General features: G+C 40.8%; 1 protein-coding gene and 1 long non-coding RNA gene across 2 annotated transcripts in view; one reads left to right on the plus strand and one right to left on the minus strand.

The window, feature by feature from the left end:
* Positions 1 to 15,964, minus strand: part of LOC116687536 (uncharacterized) — an 18,416-nt gene extending 2,452 nt beyond the window's left edge. The window contains exons 1-2 of the long non-coding RNA XR_004331586.1: positions 15,906 to 15,964; positions 1,412 to 1,417 (exon numbers count right to left, since the gene is read on the minus strand). This is a non-coding gene — a long non-coding RNA (uncharacterized LOC116687536). The remainder of the gene's footprint in view (positions 1 to 1,411; positions 1,418 to 15,905) is intronic.
* fhit (fragile histidine triad diadenosine triphosphatase) overlaps positions 1 to 24,028 on the plus strand; it is a gene marked incomplete in the record, with an annotated part of 456,026 nt that overhangs the window by 44,486 nt on the left and 387,512 nt on the right. The window contains 1 exon segment of the mRNA XM_032512982.1: positions 2,465 to 2,551.

Genomic DNA, 24,028 nt, shown 5'->3' on the forward strand with positions numbered 1-24,028 from the left:
ACCTCATAATGAGCAAGATTCCAGATTGGCCCATCTGAGATTTCATTTTCTCAAAGGCAGAGCATGATACCCAGGGCTTGGTTTACACCTATCACCGTTTCTACCCACTGGGGGACCATAGGCAGGAAGGGGGAACTAACTATTATTAAAAAAATTGTTAAAAAACCTCATAACGTGTAATTTTGTCATGGGATCTTTAAAACATGCATGCTGGTAACAATAGGCATTGTCAGATCACCCTAGGACTGAAACCCTGAGAGTGTACCGAGAGGACCTTCTTTAAGATGGAAGAACAGAAGTATGGGAGAAGCTCAGGTTTCTAACAGAGCAGTGTGAGAACGGGATTTCACCGACACATGCAGCAGAGACCATGGTGCGTTATATTCAAACAATAGGAATGTAATCTCTTATATAAGTGTTTTAGGAGCCTCGCTGTAGTCTTTTGGACCAGCTGTTACAGTTATAAATGTGTGCAAATCCAAAATGTAAACCGAGTCAGTGGGAGTTTGCTGGGCTAAATAAATATGGCACCGTTATGTAAGCTTGCTGTCAGTGAAGTGACTTTTTGGGCACATTTCATCTCCACTTTTGTCTGTTAAAGTAAATCTTAGAATATTATGTTTTTGCGTCCCTGGTGTACCAAGGTACACAGCTATTTTTATGCGACTGTGTGCACCTTGGTTCACAACATGAGGAACAATCATTGTCATATTCCAGGGTTTGCTGAGAGAGCTTTTACCGTGCACGAAGACCCCATGACACAATAAAAATACATCCTGATGTAATGTGAATTAAAGAAACATTTAGGTAGTGTGGAATACATATTTAATCAGCAGTACCTTGGTGTATTTAAAGGTATTTATGCATGGGAATCTCAAGCACTACAGTTTATTAATTTATGTTTTTTTTAATTTAATTTTTAATGAACTAACGAGTGACTGTAGACAGAGGTGTGGCATGCAGGGATATGTTGTCTAGAACTAAAACAAAATCATTTTTAATTGAAAGTTGTAGTCTTTTCTAGTATTGCAGTTGAAGCCATCTAAAGGGATGTAATAAATGATTGATAATAGACAAAGGTGACCTTGTTTACTATCCTAAATCTTCTATTTTGATATTTCACTTTAACCAGATGTTGTTCTGGTCAGCCTTCTTGAAGGCCATGTCAAAGCTCTTCCTCCTTCTCCGAGGAGCAAGGGTGGAGGATTGAGGACGGATCTCTGAGGAGCTATGCCTGCATCTCATGGCCCTTGTTTGATAGGTCCTCGGCTGAACCTAAAGTTGTCTATCCCGCCTCGGTGAAGGCCATCTTAAAGCTCTTATTTTGGCCCTGAGGACAGAGGAACGAGCATCGAGGAAGAATCATCAAGGAGCTCTAAAAACACTTAACTTGTTTCCGCGTTCCTCGCACGATTCCCTCCATCTCTCCTGCGATTCCTCGGTGGAAGGGACTAAGATGCAGGGAAGGGAAGCAAGTTAAGGAAACATGGATGCAATTATGCATTACGGCTATCTATATCTGTCGACTTTCGAGTGCAGAAACTCAAATGAAGACAATTAACTCTTCTGAAGAGTCTATAATCATGTTTTTTTTTTAATCCTCTGTCCTCCTTGGCTACTAGCAACTGTGTGGAGGAGGGGTATGCACAGTTACCAACAGTTTTGTTGTTGTTACTTACAATTCCTCATGGGGGTGACAGAAACCATGCACTATAGCTTTAAAAATAATAACCAAAGGCAGTTTTAGCGGTCTTTAAAATAAAATCCTGAGACCGAAACAAGGCTGAGTAAAACTGCGGTCGATGACGAGACCAAGACCTTCAAAAAGTGTCTGGAGACCATGACCGATCTCGAGTACTACAACACTGTCAATACCAATACTAATGTTTTTTTCTAGATCTGATACAAATAATCTGATTTAAAAAGGGTTGAATAGGTAGGTATTGTTTGACTGGAGGAGATTCCATACTAGTTGGTACTGGGTTTAGTGTTCCGGTCGATACCCATCGAGAACCGATACCCATCCCTACATAACTTTCCACACGCTAGTATTTTCCATTTTGGAAATATATGGTACCTGCTCCATGTTACATACAAAAGATGCTGTCAAGCTATGGTTGATACAGTATTGGATTTGACTTGCGCTCCATTCAGTCAAGTCATTGCCTTTGATCAATGCAGCTTTAATACATGTGTATGCGGTTGACTCAACTCCATAGCAGAGCAACATGTGGAACATACCTGTTGGGATGTGTCATGGGGGTGTCTCAGCTCTCGTTGTCAATAGTTTCCTGCCAGAGCGCTGCTCTCTCACACGAGCCTCATCCTTAATTATTCGGTGTAACATCCCGGCTCACGACCCCCATATGTTTGATCACAATGTGACAGAGAAGTCTTATTAGTCTTCCGTTCCCTACAGTAATAAACCACGTCTTGTTATTTTCTTTTCTCTCTGCCCCCCCAGCCCGAGCACCGCTTCTCTCCATCCAGGCCTCCATCCTGTTTTATAATTATCCATCTGTAAGGCCGTGGGAAGCCAGCAAGGTTGAAGGTAAGTCTGTTTACTGCATAAAGCGCACTCCAAATTGGCTCAGCCATTGATTTTCCATCCTGTTTTTTTTTTTTTTTTTAAAGAGGTGTAAGAAAGTTGATTACAGATTAAACAGAATACACAATAGATGTTTTCACATCCTTCCCTTCAGTGCAAACTGCTGCACACTGTGTAGCTTTGTACACACATTGAGCGTTTGTTGGGTAGTACAAGAGGGCTCTCTAGTAAATTTTGATGAAAATGATTATTTTTACATTCTTTTGTCACTGAGCCCCAGGTTTTAAAATCGCAAGCTTTCAGCAGTGCTGTGAAATGTCCTAGAAGCCATTTATGTCTTTTCATAGAAAATTGCATTTGTGGGATGATGTTTCTATTCACTGATGGAACGTGTGAGGGAAAGGGTGTTTTTTTTCCCTGTGATGGTCTCACACTTAGGACCGACATTACTGCAACACCGCGGCCACGCCACGTTAAAGTTGCATATGGTGTGCAATATGCAATTTGATAGACACAAAAATCATGTAGTTTAGTTATCATCGACTGCTAAGAACACAGTTGAAGTGGGTAGGGGGGCGGGGGCGGTTAACAGCAATGCAGTTTATTAGGTACACACAGCAGCTACCCTCATGAATTTCACTTGGGGGAAGACAAATATGTACACACACACTAGTCTTATAGTAACTGTTTTGTTGGTCTGTTAATGTTTTCCCTCCTTTCTTGCAATAAATAAAGAATTCAAAAAAGTTGGGGCGGTGCTCGGTTCGTTCTGGAGCAGGACTGTTTTTTATAGCAGTCTTGTGAAAGTTGTTCCTTCAGCAGTCAGAATCATTTTTTTACTGCATAGGGTTTCCTAGCAGGCCAAATTTAATGTTTTCTGCCAGCCAGTATGGCAACCTAGCTGTTAAAGGCTCTGACGTTATCTGCAGTACCTCGGTTACGTGCCACTAAACTCGTGTGAGTGAACTCGGAGGGAGATGCAAATGATCATCTGTAATAGTCATGTTAGGAAGTCTGTTTGTGCTCTGTCCTGTCCATGTCAGTTGGCTGTAACGGCATCTAATTTAAAAGTGATTCTGTCCCATATGCTGGCTAATACAGTACATAAACACACCTATGGCCCCGGAAGGTATCCGTGGTTAAAGTGGTCTATTTGCAGCTTGTGTGGATGAATCTCGTTTAGATTAGTGTGCACCTTGCCTTTTCATCACAGCTACTCTTGCCTCTCTCTCTCTTCAGTAGTATCTAACCATACCCTTATGTTTAGCTTCGGTTTTATTTGTACAGGCTTTGCTATATCTGTGTTTTTATTGGAAGTTTTATTTAACCAAATGGTCATTTTGTACAGTCAAAATGTTGATTATGCAGAAATACAGATTATCTAATCTGATTCTGTAAACACATTTGTGTTGATTTAAATCATATGCCTTTAAAAAAAATCACTTCACCTCCATTCTGTTGGGGTAATGGCTGTACAATCACATTTAAATGTTTTTTTACCGAACTCACACTGAACCATGACTCCTAAAACTGGATATGAACCCAACCGATTCTCCTTTGAGCCGTTACACCCCCGGAGCACGTACACTGTACCATACTGCTCCTTGTTTTTAACCTGTAGTCATAAGTTTCAATGATCTGTAGATGTGTCTTTGTATGTGCTCTTTTTGTATTTCTTTACATGATTTACATATGCGAGACCAGAAGATGTCTGTTAAATAGTGGCGTCTTGTTATCCCATATGGGGTACGCCAAATGTTTGGCCTGACCTAGAAATGAAATAAAACTAAACATCCACTCTGAGCAGAGCACACAGCGTGGTCACATTCACCCATTTGTGCACATTGACACCTGGAAACTGCTTCACAGGGCAACCACAGTCTGGTCGGCTGGCCACTGAGCAGCAGATGGAGGTTAGGGATCTTGCTCATGGGCACCTCGCTTGAAGTTATGGAGCCTAGATGTTCTAGTCACTCCTCACATGGTCCATGTCATCATAGACCAATCTCTTAAAGGTCCCATGGCATGACAATTTCACTTGTATGAGGTTTTTTTACATGCCCATGATTTCCCAGTGGCTAGAAATGGTGATAGGTGTAAACCGAGCCCTGGGTATCCTGCTCTGCCTTTGTGAATATGAAAGCTCAGTTGGGCCAATCTGGAATCTTGCTCCTTATTTCTCTGCTTTAGACTTCTCTTTATTAATCCTTTTGGGATGACTCCCGCAAGTAAATTGCTGTCTCTCTCCTCCTCAAAAGCTACAGACTCAGAAATGGTACATACTAAGGAAAGCTCATTGGGGGACTGGCTCTAGTGGCTGGAATTCTGCACCAAGGCTGAATTTTGGGAAAGAGATTTCAGATACAGTATTAGGGGACCACTAAGGTCTATATAAAAGAGACTTCAGATACAGTATTAGGGAACTACTAAGGTCTATATAAAAGAGACTTCAGATACAGTATTAGGGGACCACTAAGGTCTATATAAAAGAGACTTCAGATACAGTATTAAGGGACCACTAAGGTCTAAATAAATCCAATTGGATGCTTTAACATCTCTTAAATGCTACCTCTTCAAAAATATAGTGGTTTGTTGGTCACTGAAAACCGGGGCCATTTCTGACATTGCTGTCTATATCTTGGAGCTCTTTAAAGCCAGTGGGTTCAAAATGTGATCACAAACTAGTCCATGTGTCTGCTAATAAATGGTGTAGGTGCTATCTCTGCGACCCAAATAGAAAACACATGGTTTACTCTCAGACCAAATGAGTAAAATGTTACAATATACCCCATAGTTTGGGATAGTTGTACCTTACCATAGGGTGAAATGTCACATTAAATTTGGATTATGATAAAAACTTGATATTGAAACAGTTATTCAACCCCTGAATTACCCATTTTAACAGCGTACATTTTTTATGGCGGGATTAAAGTTTCTTTTTACCTAGTAAACTTTAAAGTTTTTTTCACATGCTGTTGAAACAACTAGTAATGTTAGAAAAACTACAACACCCACTGGATCTATAGACCGGAAACAAAACAGGCACGCCGCACACACGCCGTTTGACACACCAAAGAGTAATAACGGTACGTTTTGAGTGGATGGTTAGAGTGAGAGGCCAAAAAGGATGCCAGTATGGATGGAAAGTTTACTTTTTAAAAGTTGCCAAATGTTCCATTGACGAGACCAAAGTGATCGGTGTGTTTGGTCGTTGTGAACTGAGCTATCATCGCGGCACGTCCAGTCTGAAATACGTCCTGATGTCCGGGCAAACAGCTGATGCCAATCCCCGCCCCGTTCCCCCGTCAAAGTATTATTTTCACCCTTTTATTGATGGACAGTGTTACATTGTGTGAGAGCTTATTTGCTCCCAGTGAGAATGTTAGTGTGAAATTGAACATTACAGTAGGCTATATGACAATGTTTTCAATAAAAGCAAAGTACATTTGTTGATTTTCCATGTTGATAAAGCATTAAAATTAGAAAAAATAATGCGACAAAAAGAAATCAAGGGACATTTAGAAGAGATAAAAATGTGTGAATAATTGCAAATTAACTATGACATTAATGGGATTAATTGCGATTAAATATTTTAATCATTTGACAGCACTAATTCTAAGTAATGACAACACTGTTGTCATCCACATAATACAAGCCTTCTGTGATTGCGCCGTCCACCGCACAGTTGCTAGTAGCCAAGGAGGACGCAAAGGATTAAAAAACATGATAGACTCTTCAGCAGAGGTAATTATCTTCACTGGAGTTTCTGCGTGCAAAATTAACCGGTCGACAATCTTCTGAACATACAGTAGCCATCCTGAGAAATCCAGAGAGTTGTGTAGAGCTGATAGTCTTAATTAGCTCTGTATCAGCTCATTTGGAAATGGCTTGAATGTAACAGACATTTATTAATATCAAAGTTACACACTAAAGCTTGTTTTCTTTCTAAAATGTGCAGGGCCTTTCACAGGGGGCAGATTCTTACAAGGACTATACAGAGCATGTTTATAGTGAATCAGCTGATTGGAAACTTGTTCCCGATTGGAGAAATTGGACGTTTTACAACTGACTTGTGTTACAACTATCCCTGGTATCCCCCTTATAAGTTACAGTATTTTCACAAGTATGAGCCCTGTAGTCGTCTTTTGATTAAAACTACATTTAAACACAGCACAACTTCCTTCCTCTGCACTGTGGTCTTTTCACATGCTGACCTGATCCTGGGGCTCTTCGTGCAGCTCTTGCTGAATTCCAATCATTTTCTTAGGAGTGCAGTTGTGTTAGGGTTAGTCCGGCTGGAAACCACAGCACAGCGGTATCCAGTCCCCAGTTTGTGTTTACTGGTAACGCCACAACTCTTGGTTTTTCATTTTTTTTCAGTTACATCTGGGCCACTAACCCTCCGGATCTGAGTGCTGCTTTTTCTTTATTATTCATCTCGTTCGCGTTGCCGTTTAGCCGAGGGGCAGAACGAGGCCCTTCAAAAGCAGCCCGGTGTAACCAACTATTTTGTCAGCACTTAATTGCATTGGTGCATTTGGAGTGCCAGCAAAATGTTTAATGCAAGAAGCTGAACAGGTGTAATTACTGTTCATTTGATGAGTTGTGAGATGATAACCGTTGTTATTGTGCTCATGTACTTCAGAGGAAGTAGGTACATCTGGCCGGGTTGCCAGATACAGTGGTGTGAAAAAGTGTTTGCCCCCTTCCTCATTTCCTGTTCCTTTGCATGTTTGTCACACTTAAGTGTTTCGGAACATCAAACCAATTTAAACGATAGTCAAGGACAACACAAGTAAACACAAAATGCAATTTGTAAATGAAGGTGTTTATTATTAAAGGTGAAAAAAAAATCCAAACCATCATGGCCCTGTGTGAAAAAGTGATTACCCCCTAAACCTAATAACTGGTTGGGCCACCCTTAGCAGCAACACTGCAACCAAGCGTTTGCGAAAACGTGCATGAGGCTTTTACAGCGTCCTGGAGGAATTTGGCCCACTCATCTTTGCAGAATTTGTCCTAATTCAGTTACATTAGAGGGTTTTCGAGCATGAACGGCCTTTTTAAGGCATACCACAACATCTCAATAGATTCAGGTCGGACTTTGGCTAGGCCACTCCAAAGTCTTCATTTTGTTTTTTTCAGCCATTCGGTGGTGGACTTGCTGTGTGTTTAGGATCATTGTCCTGCTGCAGAACCCAAGTTCGTTTCAGCTTGAGTACACAAACGATGGTCGGACATTCTCCTTCAGGATCCTTGGTAGCAGCAGAATTCAGTTCCTTTTATCACGGCAAGTCTTCCAGGTCCTGAAGCAGCAAAACAGCCCCAGACCGTCACACTACCACCACCATATTTTACTGTTGGTATAATGTTTCTTTATGAAATGCAGTGTTCCTTCTATCCCAGATATACTTGACACACACCTTCCAAAGAGTTCCACTTTTGTCTCATCGGTCCACAGAATGTTGTCCCAAAAGTCTTGGGGATCATCAAGATGTTTGTGGGAGAAATGTGAGACGCTTTGATGTTCTTTTTGCTCAGCATGGTTTTCTCCTTGGAACTCTCCCATGCAGGCCATTTTTGCCAGTCTTTTCCTGATGGTGGAGGCATGAACGCTGACCTTAACTGAGGCAAGTGAGCCTGCAGTTCTTTGGACGTTGTTGTGGGTCTTTTGTGATCTCTTGGATGAGTCGTCGCTGCGCTCTTGGGGTAATTTTGGGCGGCCGGCCACTCCTGATGTTTCACCACTGTTCCTGTCTTCGCCGTTTGTGGATAATGGCTCTCACTGTGGTTCGCTGGATTCCCAAAGCTTTGGAAATGGCTTTATAACCCTTTCCAGACTGATAGATCTCAATTACTTTCTTTCTCATTGTTCCTGAATTTCTTTGGGTCTCGGCATGATGTGTAGCTTTTAAGGATCTTCTGGTGGACCTTCCTGTGTCAAGCAGCTCCTATTTAAGTGATGCCTTGATTGTGAACAGGTGTGGCAATAATCAGGCCTGGTGTGGGCTAGAGAAATTGAACTCAGGTGTGGACAACCACAGTTATAGTATGTTTTAACAAGGGGGGCAATCACTTTTTCACACAGGCCATGATGGTTTGTATTTTTTTCACCTTTAATAATAACACCTTCATTTACAAATTGCATTTTGTGTTTACTTGTGTTGTCCTTGACTATTGTTTAAATTGGTTTGATGTTCCGAAACACTTAAGTGTGACAAACATGCAAAGGAACAGGAAATGAGGAAGGGGGCAAACACTTTTTCACACCACTGTATATGTCCAAAAACGTGCTACAGCTGTAACGTTAGTATAGCCATGAAGTAATAGGGGACTACTAAGGCCTATATAAAAGACACGTCAGATACAGTATTAGGGGACCACTAACGTCTATATAAAAGAGACTTCAGATACAGTATTATGGGACCACTAAGGTCTATACAAAAGAGACTTCAGATACAGTATTAAGGGACCACTAAGGTCTAAATAAATCCAATTGGATGCTTTAACATCTCTTAAATGCTACTTCTTGGAAAATATAGTTGTTTGTTGGTCACTGAAAACCGGGGCCATTTCTGACATTGCTGTCTATATCTTGGAGCTCTTTTAAAGCCAGTGGGTTCAAAATGTGATCACAAACTAGTACCATGTGTCTGCTAATAAATGGTGTAGGTGCTATCTCTGCGACCCAAATAGAAAACGCATGGTTTACTCTCAGACCAAAGGAGTAAAATGTTACAATATACCCCATAGTTTGGGATAGTTGTACCTTACCATAGGGTGAAATGTCACATTAAATTTGGATTATGATAAAAACTTGATATTGAAACAGTTATTCAACACCTGAATTATCCATTTTAACAGCGTTAATTTTTTAATGGCAAGATTAAAGTTTTTTGGCCTAGCAAACTTTGTCGTTTTTTTTCAAATTCTGTTAAGACAACTAGTTACGTTAGAAAAACTACAACACCCACTGGATCTAGCTAGACCGGAAACAAAACAACAGGCACGCCGCACACACGCCGTTTGGGCTTGGGGGTCGGCCAAAGAGTAGGAACGGTACGTTTTGAGGGGATGTCGAGACGCTGAAATGGACGCCAACAAGATTCTGGATGGAAAGTTTACTTTCAGCAACAACAAAAAAACTAACAAGCTCAATGGAGATAGATTCCACCCAGCCTAAAAAAAAACTAAAAAAACGGCATGTTCATAACCAGAGACGTAACAAACCCTGGGTAAATATTCAAGATGTATTTGAAAGATGTAGATAGCTTTGAGCCTAAAAGGACGCAGAGTTGGCTAATTTGTGAATATATATATATATATATATATATATATATATGTGTGTGTGTGTGTGTGTATTGTATATTCTTGCCTTTAAGGACCCCCTCAAAAACGAGATGCTACATCTCGAGTGGTTTTCTTTAAATGTTAAGGGGAAGATTGAAAAAGAGAAACTGGATCTCTGAATTCTCAAAGAAACACAACTTAATTCATATCTTGCTGCTCAGTCAGAATCTTATTAACCTGGAATCCCAGTCTCTGTCACAATTATCATATATGGGATGATTTTGGCCTATTTGCAGACATCCATTTAAAAGGAAGGGAATTACATATAAAGTCTTTTTTACTGAAGTTTCTCAGCTCAAACTCTAAAAAATGGTTTTCATTCACAAGGGTACTTTTACTTTTATCTTTTAGTAAGTAAGTAAGTCAACTTTATTTATATAACACCTTTCACAGCCAACAGGGGTCACAAAGTGCTTTACAGTAAAACAAATAAAAACAACAAATAAAATACTAAATCATATTGCTACAGTTGCCTTGCAAAAGTATTCGGCCCCCTTGAACTTTTCGACCTTTTGCCACATTTCAGGCTTCAAACATAAAGATATAAAACTGTAATTTTTTGTGAAGAATCAACAACAAGTGGGACACAATTATGGAGTGGAACAAAATTTATTTTAATTTTATTTAGATATTTTAATTTTTTTTTTTAATTTTTTTAACAAATAAAAAACTAATTTACAAACAAAATTATTCAGCCCCTTTACTTTCAGTGCAGCAAACTCTCTCCAGAGGTTCAGTGAGGATCTCTGAATGATCCAATGTTGACCTAAATGACTAACGATGATAAATAGAATCCACCTGTGTGTAATCAAGTCTCTGTATAAATACACCTGCTCTGTGATAGTCTCAGAGGTCCGTTTAAAGTGCAGAGAGCATCCTGAAGAACACGGAACACACCAGGCAGGTCCTAGATACTGTTGAGAAGTGTAAAGCCGGATTTGTATACAAAAAATATTTCCCAATCTTTAAACATCCCAAGGAGCACAAGCAATAATATTGAAAAGGAAATCTACGAAGACCTGGCCGTCCCTGTAAACTTTCAGCTCATACAAGGAGAAGACTGATCAGAGATGCAGCCAAGTGGCCCATGATCTCTCTGGATGAACTGCAGAGATCTACAGCTGAGGTGGGAGACTCTGTCCATAGGACAACAATCAGTCGCAGACTGCACAAAAGCTCATCACCCTGAACACACCATCCCCACTGTCAAACATGGTGGTGGCAGCATCATGGTTTGGGCCTGCTTTTCTTCAGCAGGGACAGGGATGATGGATGGAGCCAAATACAGGACCATTCTGGAAGAAAACTTGATGGAGTCTGCAAAAGACCTGAGACTGGGACGGAGATTTGTCTTCCAACAAGACAATGATCCAAAAATTAAAGCAACATCTACAATGGAATGGTTCCCAATAAACATATCCAGGTGTTAGAATGGCCAAGTCAAAGTCCAGACCTGAATCCTTTCGAGAATCTGTGGAAAGAACTGAAAACTGCTGTTCACAAACGCTCTCCATCCAACCTCACTGAGCTCGAGCTGTTTTGCAGGAAGAATGGGCAAAAATTTCATTCTGTTGACGCGCAAAACTGATAGCGACATACCCCAAGCGACTTACAGCTGTAATCACGGCAAAAAGTGGCTCTACAAAGTATTAACTTAAGGGGGCTGAATAATTTTAAACACCCAATTTTTCAGCTTTTTATTTGTTAAAAAAGTTTGAAAGATCCGCTAAATTTTGTCCCACTTCATGATTGTGTCCCACTTGTTTTTGATTCTCCTCAAAAAATTACAGTTTTATATCTTTTAACTTTGAAGCCTGAAATGTGGCAAAAGGTCGAAAAGTTCAAGGGGGCCGAATACTTTTGCAAGGCACTGTAGTTAAAGGCTTGTCTAAAAAGATGTCTTCAGGTGTTGTTAAAAATGTCCACAGAATCCAAGGCTAAAAGGAGACCTGAAGACCTCAGAGAACGACCAGAGAGGTGTGGTGGGTGTGTGGTGTGTGTGTGGGGTGTGTGTGTGGGGGTGTGTGTTGTGTGTGTGTGTGTGTGTGTGTGTGTGTGTGTGTGTGTGGTGTGTGTGTGTGTGTGTGTGTTGTGTGTGTGTGTGTGTGTGGTGTGTGGTGTGTGTGTGGTGTGGTGTGTGTGTGTTGTGTGTGTGTGTGTGTGTGTTGTGGTGTGTGTGTGTGTGTGTGTGTGTGTGTGCAAAAACATCCTGGATGTACAAAGGAGATTTGACCATGAAAGGCTCTGTAAGTAGTGATTCAAATTTTAAAATGCCCGTCGGTAGCCAATGAAAAGCCTTAAGCACAGGAGTAATGTGCGATCTCCTGATGGTCTACGCCAAACGTTGGGCTGCTGCATTCTGTAACACTTGCAGTTTGTCCACTTTAAGTACATTTCCAAGCATGTACTTTGCTACTTTAACTTGAGTAAGTTAAATCTGTACTTCTACTTTTACCAGAGTTTTTTTAACAAAAGTATCTGTAGTTCTACTTGAGTACGGAAAGTAAGTACTTATGAGCGGTTCCTACTGTAATTCTAAGACAAGGAAGTGTGTCTGTCTGTCAAGTGGCGAGGACAGCGAGGTTGGTGGGTTTCAAGAGCTTCCTACCGTAATTCTAATCTGATAAAAGTGTGTCTGTCATTTTGGGACAGATCTCCGCGTGAGCACGGGCTTTTATGACTGTCAATTTAGCTAGCATTTAGCGTAAGCTACTCCTTTGAGTTGTGAAGCAATAGGCTCGTTAGAGATGAACCTGGTCTGCACAGAATCGATCACCGGCGATCGCCCACCCAATGCATGCTGGGTGGATTTGTGTCCGACTTGATTCCGACTTGCTCTGACGTCATGCACATGTAACAATGACCCCACGAAATCAAGGCGGCCGCAGGTTTGAGACGCAGGCAGCACAGTTGCTCTACACCGACTGCAAGACCCAGGCGAACCCAGGGCATGCTGGGAATTGCTGGTCTAACAGCTGATTGGTTGACAATCAACTCAACATGACGTTTTATGTAAAGCTTTTATTGATTGTGAATGGGAGGGATTTTAATTGCTAACTTCGGCTTATTCTGTACAGAATACACTTTGTGTGGCTGATAGTGACGTTTAGAAGTCAAAGACTAAATCTTTTCAGATTATGGATCATATACAGTCTGTTACTTAACCCTCATGTTGTCCCTGGGTCAAGTTGACCCGTTTTCAGTAAAAAAATAAAATAAATTCTCACAAAAAATGGGCTGTCGAAATAAGCGCTAAAAATGTAAACATTAAAAATATCAAAAAACGTTGGAAAAAAACACCAAAAACATAAAAAAGCTCCCACTACAATGAAAAAGTGACAAAAAAAGAAATAATGTTGGAAAAAAGTGACCAAAACTATTTTTTTTTTTCATGATTGAACGGTTAAAATCAGCAACAGATCACATGTAGAGCATTTTGACAGGTACTCTGTCTTGATTAAAACAACTGTAGACTGTGTACCAGCTGATATATGGGTCTGATAACATTTTATTGAATTAGAATCGGACCACGGTGTTTCTGTCACTTCCTGTTCCTGGAAACTGTCTGTCTTTACCGCAGAATTTTGCCCCGCCAGTCAGTATTACATATTGCACCTGTAACTTTCTTCGCTCACTTCTTTTGCCTTAACTTAACCGTAATCTCTGCCGAAATGATCGGTAGCTCTTGGTGCTCTGTACCCAGTGCACAGATACCTATTCTCGGGATAACTTAACCAGCTGCTGCTGATACGACCAAGCAGTGACGGAGGTCTGTAGCCGGCGTCTCAAAGCTCTCTAGCGTCTTAAACAGCTAGCAACTGCCACTCTCTAGCACGGAGCTCTGCAACCAATGTCCGGGATCAGACGTTTTAGTGCTTTTCACACGATATCCTTACGGAACCGTTCATGTGTGTTGTTTTTTTGCTATTGGGACACTGTAGTGATCTACACAAAGCAAATACTGCAACACGATTTTTCCTACCCATAACAAGCTTGTTACTTGTTACCTATAACAAGCTCCCCATAAAGCTGAGATTTAGTTTTCTTTCCGTCGGAGTGCAAAATGTTTCTGAGTCAATGCAAGAGGTTATTCTGTAGAACCAACATTTATCCTTGGAATTATGGCTATAACCTTTCTGTCTCACATGATTCTGATCTGTATAGTGCCATGGTGAATGCTGTTTTATATGCACTATTGTAAAACAGCTGAGTGAAGATAAGGCTGGTAGTGCTTGATTTTACAAATCTGTTATTTCCTAATCAATGGAAACTTTTTGGAATGGACTATGAAATTTAGTACTACTTTTAGGGAAATTAGGGTTGAATTGGTACATTTACATTTTTCTGTATTTATTTCATTTTAATGTTTAATTTGTTTTATGTATGCATCTTTCATGAAGGCAAATTCCACATCATGTGTGGCGATAAACCCTTTTTTGCTTCTCATTCTGAAATGACACTGATCTGTAACTACCTAGTAAACTGGGGTGAACTTCTCGGTTGAGAGCTGTGTGTATTTCACACAAATGTGACTGTAGTATCTGATCAAGAATGAATGTTTATTTGATCCTGTGTTGGAACGTAACTTAGTACTTTTACTCAAGTACTGTACTTTTTAGAGGTTGTTCCCTAACTATTTCAAGTTTAAGCAATTAGAATTTATATTTCTGCATTTGCGTCCAGCTATGCCCTGCTGTGCCAAATTCTGCAGCGCCTTGCTACGACATAAACTATTACTACTACCATTTTTTAGTCACTGTTCCATTTTCTTTGTTGTGATCGTTATTACAATTTTTCATCACACCCCCAACCGGCCCCGTCAGACACGCCTACCAAGAGCCTGGGTCTGGCCCAGGTTTCTTCCTAAAAGGGAGTTTTTCCTCGCCACTGTCACACCATGTTTGCTCTTTTGGGAATTACTAGAATTGTTGGGGCTTTATAAATTACAGAGTGTGGTCTAGAACTACTCTATCTGTAAAGTGTCTTGAGATAACTGTTAGGATTTTATACATAAATAAAATTGAATTGAATCTACAGATTCCCTCCCCTCTCACTATCTCAGCAATCAGGGCTTAGCGCCGACTAGGGCGGTTGTGATTTTGATTAAAGAAATACAAACAAGTCAGAGTGTTTTTCTCCTATCCCAGAATAGATAGGTGGTGTAGCTAGACCTTACTCCAGCAGCACTGTAGAGATATGCCATACTAAGAATCCTAGCGAGTTTAGAAGCTCCTCCTAGTCATTTTCTGGTCCTTGTTCCATTATCTTTATTGTAACTGTTACTGCCACTGTTCATCACACCCCCAACCGGCCCCATCAGACCCCGCCTGCCAAGAGCCTGGGTCTGTCCCAGGTTTCTTCCTGAAAGGAGTTTTTCCTCGCCACAGTCGCACTGTGCTTGCTCTTTGGGGAATTACTCAAATTGTTGGGTCTTCGTAAATTATAGTGTGGTCTAGACATACTCTATCTGTAAAATGTCCTGAGATAACTGTTATGATTTATACAATAAACAAAATTGAATTGAACTTGTCTACTGTTCAATACTGCTGTTTACCTTGTACCTGACCCCAGGAGGGAGAAGGGGCTGTTACCCAGGAGATTTGAGTTAATGAATCTCCTACCTCCTTTCCTGCAGCGCCTGCTAAAAATAACCTTTAGGCAGGCTAGTGTGTCACCTATGGTATGTTCAGCTGAACAAACCCCTCTTTGCAGGGCCTGGTGGTCTTGTTTGGTGCTGTTTCCTTTCCAGGCAGTGATGTTTCCCGTCAAAATGCTCTTGGTTATGCAGCAGTAGAAATTCTCCAGTATTGGAAGGGATATCCAGACTGAGGTAAAACAGTTTTGGTTTTCAGTTACAGTTTTGGCAACAAGTAACAGTATTGGATTGTCTCATCCAAATGGACCCAGTACTTTCCTGAACAATGCATTTGGATCTGTGATAGTCCGGTCATTTGTTGTGCATTTGGTGGGGTGTTTTACCACAAAAAAGACAAGTAATGCAGCACACATTTCTGCCTTGTCTTTCTCACCACTGAGTCATTATGCAGCGTCCAGGTCAGACCTTCTGGGATGGGGGTACATGAAGCTGTCCACCCTCTTCTTAGGACCTGTTGATATCAACCCTCTGAGAGCCACATAGAACCATTTTGGTGGGGACATGGAATCTTTAGAGAGGAATAAAACGGCAACAGTATAGGCCACATAAAAATGTGGTATACATTCTCTGAAAGCTTGGAACCTGAACATCATCAAAAAATTCAGCTTAGTATGGTGTTTTTTTTTAGTTAAAAATCTGCAATAAACGAGGTGTTTTGGCTAGGTGCCTAAAATGTGAAAAGTTTAGACTATGTAGGGTTTAGAACATTAGGATGGAAGTATATGATGGTGATCCACATTTTCAATAATGGCTTATGAGTTATTATGGAGATATGTGGGTTTTGTGTGTATTGCCCCTGGCGGAAACATAAGGGATCCAACGCTCCAAACAGATGCAGGATATGAGGCAGCTCCGGCTCAATACTGTAGAAGAGCTTCACCATGTTTAACCCAACATGAAACCAGTGATGAACCAGTATTATTACACCTGAGAGCCAGCCGCATCACAGGCACAATGAGACAATTCAGTACTGTTTTACTACTTGTGGTAAAGAACTAAAGATTATAAAGTTAAAGCACCACTATGAAACTTTTAGCGCTGGCTGTAGTTCTAATGAGCCAACCTGTAGGGGGATCGAAGTGGTGGGTAGCGCTGGCTGTAGTTCTAATGAGACAACCTGTAGGGGGACCGAAGTGGCGGGTAGCGCTGGCTGTAGTTCTAATGAGACAACCTGTTGGGGGATTGAGGAGGGGAAAGTTGCATAGTGTTGCTTTAACACTAGAACACCCATGACGGTCATTTTGACCGTTTTGAAATTTATACATGTAACAACTTTGCTGGATAAAAAAATACAATCCTGCTGGAACCCGACTTCTCCTAAAAGAGTATATTTTCATTTAAAGTAGGTGTGTATATACATTACACACAAGGCAAAGGAAGTAAAATGACTTTTACCTATTTCAGCCATACACGGTCATATTGACCGTTCGGATTTTTGCGGTATTGTTTTTAATCTTTTGCGCAGTTGAACATGCATGTTGGTTGCTTAGTAACTATCAGCGTCTCTGCCAGAAAAACGCCATAAGCGGTGTCGAGCAACAAGTGTGGGCATCATCGATGGACCGAAAGCAAGGCCAGAGTCTGTAACGTAAGCTACCACAATAAATACGGTGTGGATGGACTCTGTTCTGAATCAGAAAGCAGCGCCGGGCGCTCGCTCTGTGGAAGGCGCGGCAGCATACACGCAGCTAGATGGCCGGTGGCTGTCTACGTGTTCACATGACTTCACACATCCTTGAACTGGCTGGATTCACTGCACACATACTCTCCAAGGAGTGCACCAGCAGGAGAGGAGCTGAGAGCGGTGTTTATAGAGGGGGAAAAAGAGCAACGGGGCACGGTCCGAGCAGCGCCGGTCACCACAGCAGGCACCAACACGGAGGCAGTGCCAGGTTGGGTTAGGTTTAAAATGTTCAATTAAGATACTTTGAGGTGTTATTTGCCCGTTCAACTCAATTCAATTTTATTTATAGTATCAATTCATAACAAGAGTTATCTCAAGACCCGATAACCAGATAGAGCACAACTCCTGAATTTACAAGGACCCAACAGTTCTAGTAGTTCCTCCAGAGCAAGCAACAGTGCGACAGTGGCGAGGAAAAACTTCCTTTTAGGCAGAAACCTCGGTCAGACCCAGGCTCTTGGTAGTGGTGTCTGACGGGCCGTTGGGGTTAGAATGAAGAGTGGCAATAACAAAAAAGAAAAAATTGTAGTTTGTAGCAGTTCTTGTAGTAGTTTATGGCATAGCAGACGCTGTGCGGCATTACAAGCACAGCAGGACGTAGTTGGACTTAGCAGGCACTGCAGTGTAGCAGTTGAACATGGCATCACAGACTGGAGCGGGACCATGGCGACAGCTGCTACCCTGATTTTGGAGCCTCTCTGATCCAAGGGAACATGCTGGGGAAAAAAGAACATAAGGACTCCGGGGAATGACTCCCCAGAGCTAGGTCAGTAACAAGCATTTCTGGGACATGGATGCACATAAATAAGATGGAAAGATGAGGAGAGAGAGCTCAGTGTATCAAAGTAAGTCCCCATGTCTAAAACTATTACAGCAAAACCAAGAGAGACAGGGTAAAGAGAGCTCCAGCCCGGTCAGGCTAGAACTCTCCCCAACCGGATCGGGCTGTATGCCAAGTCTCCCTTTAGTTTTATTATATTCTTGATTATATGATAGATAAATCTGAAAACTATGTGATTAACTACTACTCCCTAACAATATTCGATTCTTTGCCCTAACTAGTGTATCAAAATAAGTCCCCAGCTGTTGAGTAATGTTGAATGAAATTCCTTACCATACTTTTTAAGATGAATGTAGCCTACAAAATGATTACGTTTTACAATGCCACGATATGAATTATTGAAACACGTGGGCTACTCAAGTGTATAATTGAACTCGTTGAATACAATACATGCATTAATATGGCAATTGGGTTTTATCATGAGAGATTTTAGAGATTGGAATTTGGTGGTCAAAATGACCGCTCACGGCAGTTCTAGTAGTTATGGAATCCCGGCACTTCTAGTGTTAAGTAAAAAACAAATAACAAAAAAACAGCGATTCTATTGATTATTGATTGATCATAGATTACCTCCTATACTACGGAGATTTACATGCTATAGCTACCTTCATTGATACATCATTCTGTTTATAACCATGCCATTTACTTAACAAACATCAATGTTAATTATAATCACGTACCAAATAGGTCTTTTGTCACCTACGTGGTGTTCATCGTGTGTGCCGGCAGGCAGACAGACAGATTCTAAAATTCTGGGATAGTTTTTATGACTCTCTGGTCAATTACCTTATTTTCTTGGAAGTGTGTCTTCTTCACATGAGTTAAATTTTTGCCTCTATTTTGCCTCTGTGGCTGCATTTGGGAGAGAAATAATAAACCCATCTTTTCAACTTCATCTGACTTATAATCTGACAGGTGTTTTACACCTGCTCATGACTACGCAGCAACATCTACCTACAAAATGTCTGTTGATGACTTTCTGGGAGCTGATGACAAGACCACTGACACACCTATTTAGTTACAAATGGACACCTTTGCCTTCATGAGCACAAGTATGAAAGTATATTAGATTTCACAGGAAAAGCAAAAAAGAAAACTTGCATGGAGATTGCATTTCCAACACGTGTTTACATTCCAAAGAAAACCTTTGTGTCAGAAAGCACTCTGCTGAAGACTAAGAGCATTCTATAGACATTCTTGCAGTCATTGTTTGGTAATGGTTGAATTGTCTGTCAGTTTTTAATTCAGAGTTTTAATGAAATGGAAAAGTTTTACATCTGCCAATGGGGAATTGTTATCCTACCACTCACTCTGCAAACCTTAACTGCATGGCAGGTAATTACTACATTCAGAGTGCCATTTTGTCAAATGGATTTCTAAAGACGGGGCTCTTACCATCTGCTTGCCATTATAAACTGCTTAAAGGCCCTGGTTATGAAAAAAGGTTTATGTAAAACTCCAATACATCTTACAGATATTAAAGTGTACTATTGACATAACCATTTCCAAGTTAAAATGAATGCTCTCCTTTAGTTGGACTTAGGTAAAGCGTGCATGGTAGCCACACTTAATGCTGGGTATGAAGCTGGGCAGTGTCAATTAAACGCCTCATTTGTGCGATGCCCTGTTGTGTTCTTAAAGGTGCCCTACCACCCATATTTCATGACTTTGTGGTAATATCTGAAGTTTTACCATGTACTCTGTAACTTGCTCACTTTGGTTACCTTGTTTCAAGCCATTCTGGTGTGGTATAGAAAGGCTGCAAAAAAGACTCCGCTCCATTTTGGCCAGTTCTTATTAATATTCAACCAGCTAAGTTGCTTGACTCTGATTGGCTACCAACTAGCCAATGAGCGCCTGGCTATCAGCATCATTTACCTAGCTCATGAATAGTAATGAGCTCAGGCAACATGATGTTGGACTGACCAGCTGTTGTGATTGGCCTGATTTCTCCTCTCATTTCTTTTCAGTGGCTAGAGCTGACAGAGGAGGTAGCAGTTCATCTTCACATTCACCACATACCAAACACAAATAGGGACCTAACAGATTTAAAAACATGCAAATAAAAACGGAATTGTGTGACAGGGCATCTTTTTAAAGTGCCCAATAAAGCACTAGTAGACTTTATATTTTACAATTACCACCTGCACTTGAAGGCAGCTCAATTTCACAGGAGGGAGAGAGAGTTACATATTGAGTGTTTTGTTGTTGCAGGTAACATTGAGCTATTACACAAACTCCCAGGCAGTTCATTGCTTGTGATTCGTTTTTTTCCCCCTCATGTATTAAAATTTTCTCGTGGCAGCAATAGAGGCAGTGATGTTTAATGTGTCTTGTACGGGATTCTCTCACCTCCTCAAACCATAGCTCAAAACACACTGACATATGTCTGATCTGAACAAGATATGGTTTTGAGGGGGGGTTGCTTGTAAACAATCCTGGAAATAAACAGTCAATATTGACTAAGGCATTCTTAATATTGGGACTGCTCACTCTCATTTTGTCTAGGATTTTACAACAATAATTGGTTGAGCTTGTACAGATGTTAATTACAGAAGCTGCTGCTAGACCACCAGACTGGATTTGAGGATTTGGGCCTACCTGCCATGTCCTCTGCTAATGAGGCAATGATTATAGTGTTGATTTTTGCAATGGTCTGTACCAAATAAAGACTTTTTTTTAGTCTGTAGGATAGGAATTGTAAGCTGGGTCGTCTCTGCAGCACCACAAAACTTCATTCAGAATGGTTTGACACATATTTTGCCTTTTAACAAATATCAAGGCTTTGAGCTTGCTAAACTGAGTCATAGAAATGGTAATCATGCTTTAGTTGCCACAAGTTGATATTGTAATGTTTATGAAACAAGAATGGGCTCAATGGTGGCCAATGTTTTGCCATACTCTGTTTCTTAGCTGGTCTAAAACCTGGCATAGGTGTTCAGATGGGTTGAACTGGTGACTGTGAAGGCAATAGCATATTATTTACATAATGTACTGTATATGACCAACATAAAAGAAAGCTGTTTTTAAAGGATTTCAGCTAAACCTCTTGCATTGGCTTTGTATACATGCACAACATATTGGATGGATGGATGGATGGATGGATGGATGGATGGATGGATGGATGGATGTTTATTGATCCCAAGAAAAATGGGAAATTCCGGTGTAACAGCAGCAAAATCCGTCACAAAGCACAGAATATAAATATAAATGAATTGCTAGGAAAAATATACATACATACAATATACATGAAATAATAATATGAACAAAATAAAAGAACAAATATTTGAATATGTACAAGATGGGAAAACCAAAATGTTCAACTGCTTAACTAATATGCTAAAATGTAAATAAACCAATTGTGCAGGTTGCACTTAGTGCAGTAGTGTGGTGTCCAAAAAGTCTTATCTAGCACCCAGTGATGACATGTTTAAAAGTGTTATTGCCTGTGGTATGAATGATTTTCTGTAGTGGTCCGTGCGTCATCGAAGCTGTCGGAGCCTCTTAGAGAAGCTGCTCCTCTGTTGGACCAGTGTGGGGTGGAGAGGGGGGTCGGGGTTATTCCGTTTTTGGCCCTTATTCCAAAACAGATAATATATCCAACTCAGCTGTTTACATGGCTAATGAAAGTGAATATTGCACTAATATTATATATGCAGCCGCATCAGTGGAGGACTTGGTGGCTGCAAACACAACGTCCCTCTTTCATTCCTTCAACCAGCTTCTTGAAAAGGTCGGCGTAGCAATGTTTGCTCATATCCAAAAACCCTGTTGATATCCAAGTCTTTGATAATGGTTAAAAAGTAAAAATAGGTGCAGTTAAAGTAGCTGTTTTTGTCCTTATTGGATCTGCAGCCCTGCAAACTGTTGTCTTGTTGTTTTTTTGTACAGTAACCATAGCAACGCACAGAGCTGACCGTAAGCCGAAAACAGCCAAGAGGCCGTAAACTGTCCCTACCTGAAGTAAAAGCCTGACTGAGACGGATATTCTGAATGTGCTGTATACATGTCAAAGAACTCCTCTAAAACCTGAATAATACCAGAAAATCACACGTCTTAATCCGTAAATGCTATATTCGTGAAAAGGCATCGTTGGGAATATCCTAACGGAATATGCTGTTTATGTGACCTGTGTCAAATTATATTGCCATTTTCTGAATAATAGTGGAATTTAAGTGTGCATGTAAACGTACTCATTGTTGACTACATTCAGCAGCTAGTATGAGGGTGGTAGCATCACTGATCTGCAGTGTCTGCTTCTATATGTTATTCTCAATTACTTTTTAACGAGTGCTGCCTGGGATGATGATGCGGCCATCTCCTGTCAGATATCCATCTGTTTTCATGTTCACCCATTGAACTTATTTTCTCGGCTGGTGGCTCCATCACCATCTGTTCATCCAGGCAGAGGCGTTTTTAAGTTTGTTTGGGTAGAAAAAAGGCTGGCAACAGAGCGGCCTCAGAGGAAGGTCCAGCCTACACCATCCTGTTGTTGCATAGAGAACTCATTAAGGAACTACATTTACCACACAGAATGAGGAATCCAAAATGTAGGCGTAGGTCAGTTTAATATTGAATTTATAGCTGTAGTCTTGTTTTGGCTTCGAAACAGCACTGCAATCGCCATAGATTTGTGTTCTCACTCGCCTTTTATTCTCTCACCATTTTTCTATTCCATATGCAATCATTCAAAACCAGTCATTTTACTCTGAAAGTTTAGGAAAAAGTCACATGAATCGTCTCTATTTTATTAGGTTGTGTGTTCCCCCACTCAAAGAAAAGTCCAGCTGATGTGTGGACTCAATTTACTTCAACTTGATGGAGACTCTATTGAGGTAAATTTGTGGAACGTGACTGCTTGGGCGTTGTGACACGCCACTCTGATCAATTCTTTGTAGTCTTGCATTGTTAGACCTTCCTCCACAACGCTGCCAAGGAGGATCTGGCTAGTCCACACAGCATTCTGGGATAGGAAAAAAAAACATGCTCTGTTTTTTTTTTGTATTCCTTTAAACCAATCACATTTGTCTTGGGCCGGACAGAGCCACGGTGCCTCTGCAAAATAGCCTCAGGAAGGAACTGGTTTTGGTGGAATGTGTACGTTCAAAGGTAGTTTTAGCTGTCTGGATTTAAGATACCCTACAGAGATCTGAGGAGCAGTTAACCATAGTCCTCAGAAATCCACCAGAGGTTAGAACGCCAACACAGAGAAAGTGGAAGGTGAAGGACTTCTGGCCGAAAAGCATGCAGACATTCATCTTAATTTCCAGAGGCACCGGAACAATACCTGAACATGGTGGGAATAGGCTAATTGCTCTGAAACAAACACTGAGACCAATCAATCGCCTGCTAAGCTAAACCAGACAGATCCCATTAAAGACACATCTCTTGTCATTTTCAATGCAGTGACTGATGACGGTTTAAACTATCTCCTCACTAATTAAATATGAGGCCGTAGCTGTGAGCTGTATCATGTAGCCTAGTAGAACTTTTCATTTCCCCTGAGGCTTATTAAGTAATATTATTTTTTATTAAAATTTAATAAATGCTTAGAATGTTTTTTTGTTGTTGTTTTTTTTAAAGTGCAGGTCCATCACTATTGACTATATAATATTATTGGACAGAGCATCCGGTTTGGCGAAGTGCCGCAAATGAGGAAGTGCCTTAAACCTGCATTCTACCTGATCTCCAGCAGGGCAAGAGTGTATGGCTGCAGCCTGGAGCGTCCCATGTCATCCGTCCCGTCTCATGCGGTCTTGTCTCATGCCAAGGTGTGTCCAACGGTAAATTCAGAGGGTCAAAAATACGAAATCCCGAATAATTTTCCAGATGGAGTCACGGGTAAATTCGTAACCACATTTGTTGCAATCAATTGGAAAATGTTAAACTGTTAAAGTCACAATTTTGCCATATGTTGTATTTTATCTTATATTGACAAGATAAATGCAG

Source organism: Etheostoma spectabile, chromosome 4 (assembly GCF_008692095.1).
Source record: "Etheostoma spectabile isolate EspeVRDwgs_2016 chromosome 4, UIUC_Espe_1.0, whole genome shotgun sequence".
NCBI lineage: Eukaryota > Metazoa > Chordata > Actinopteri > Perciformes > Percidae > Etheostoma > Etheostoma spectabile.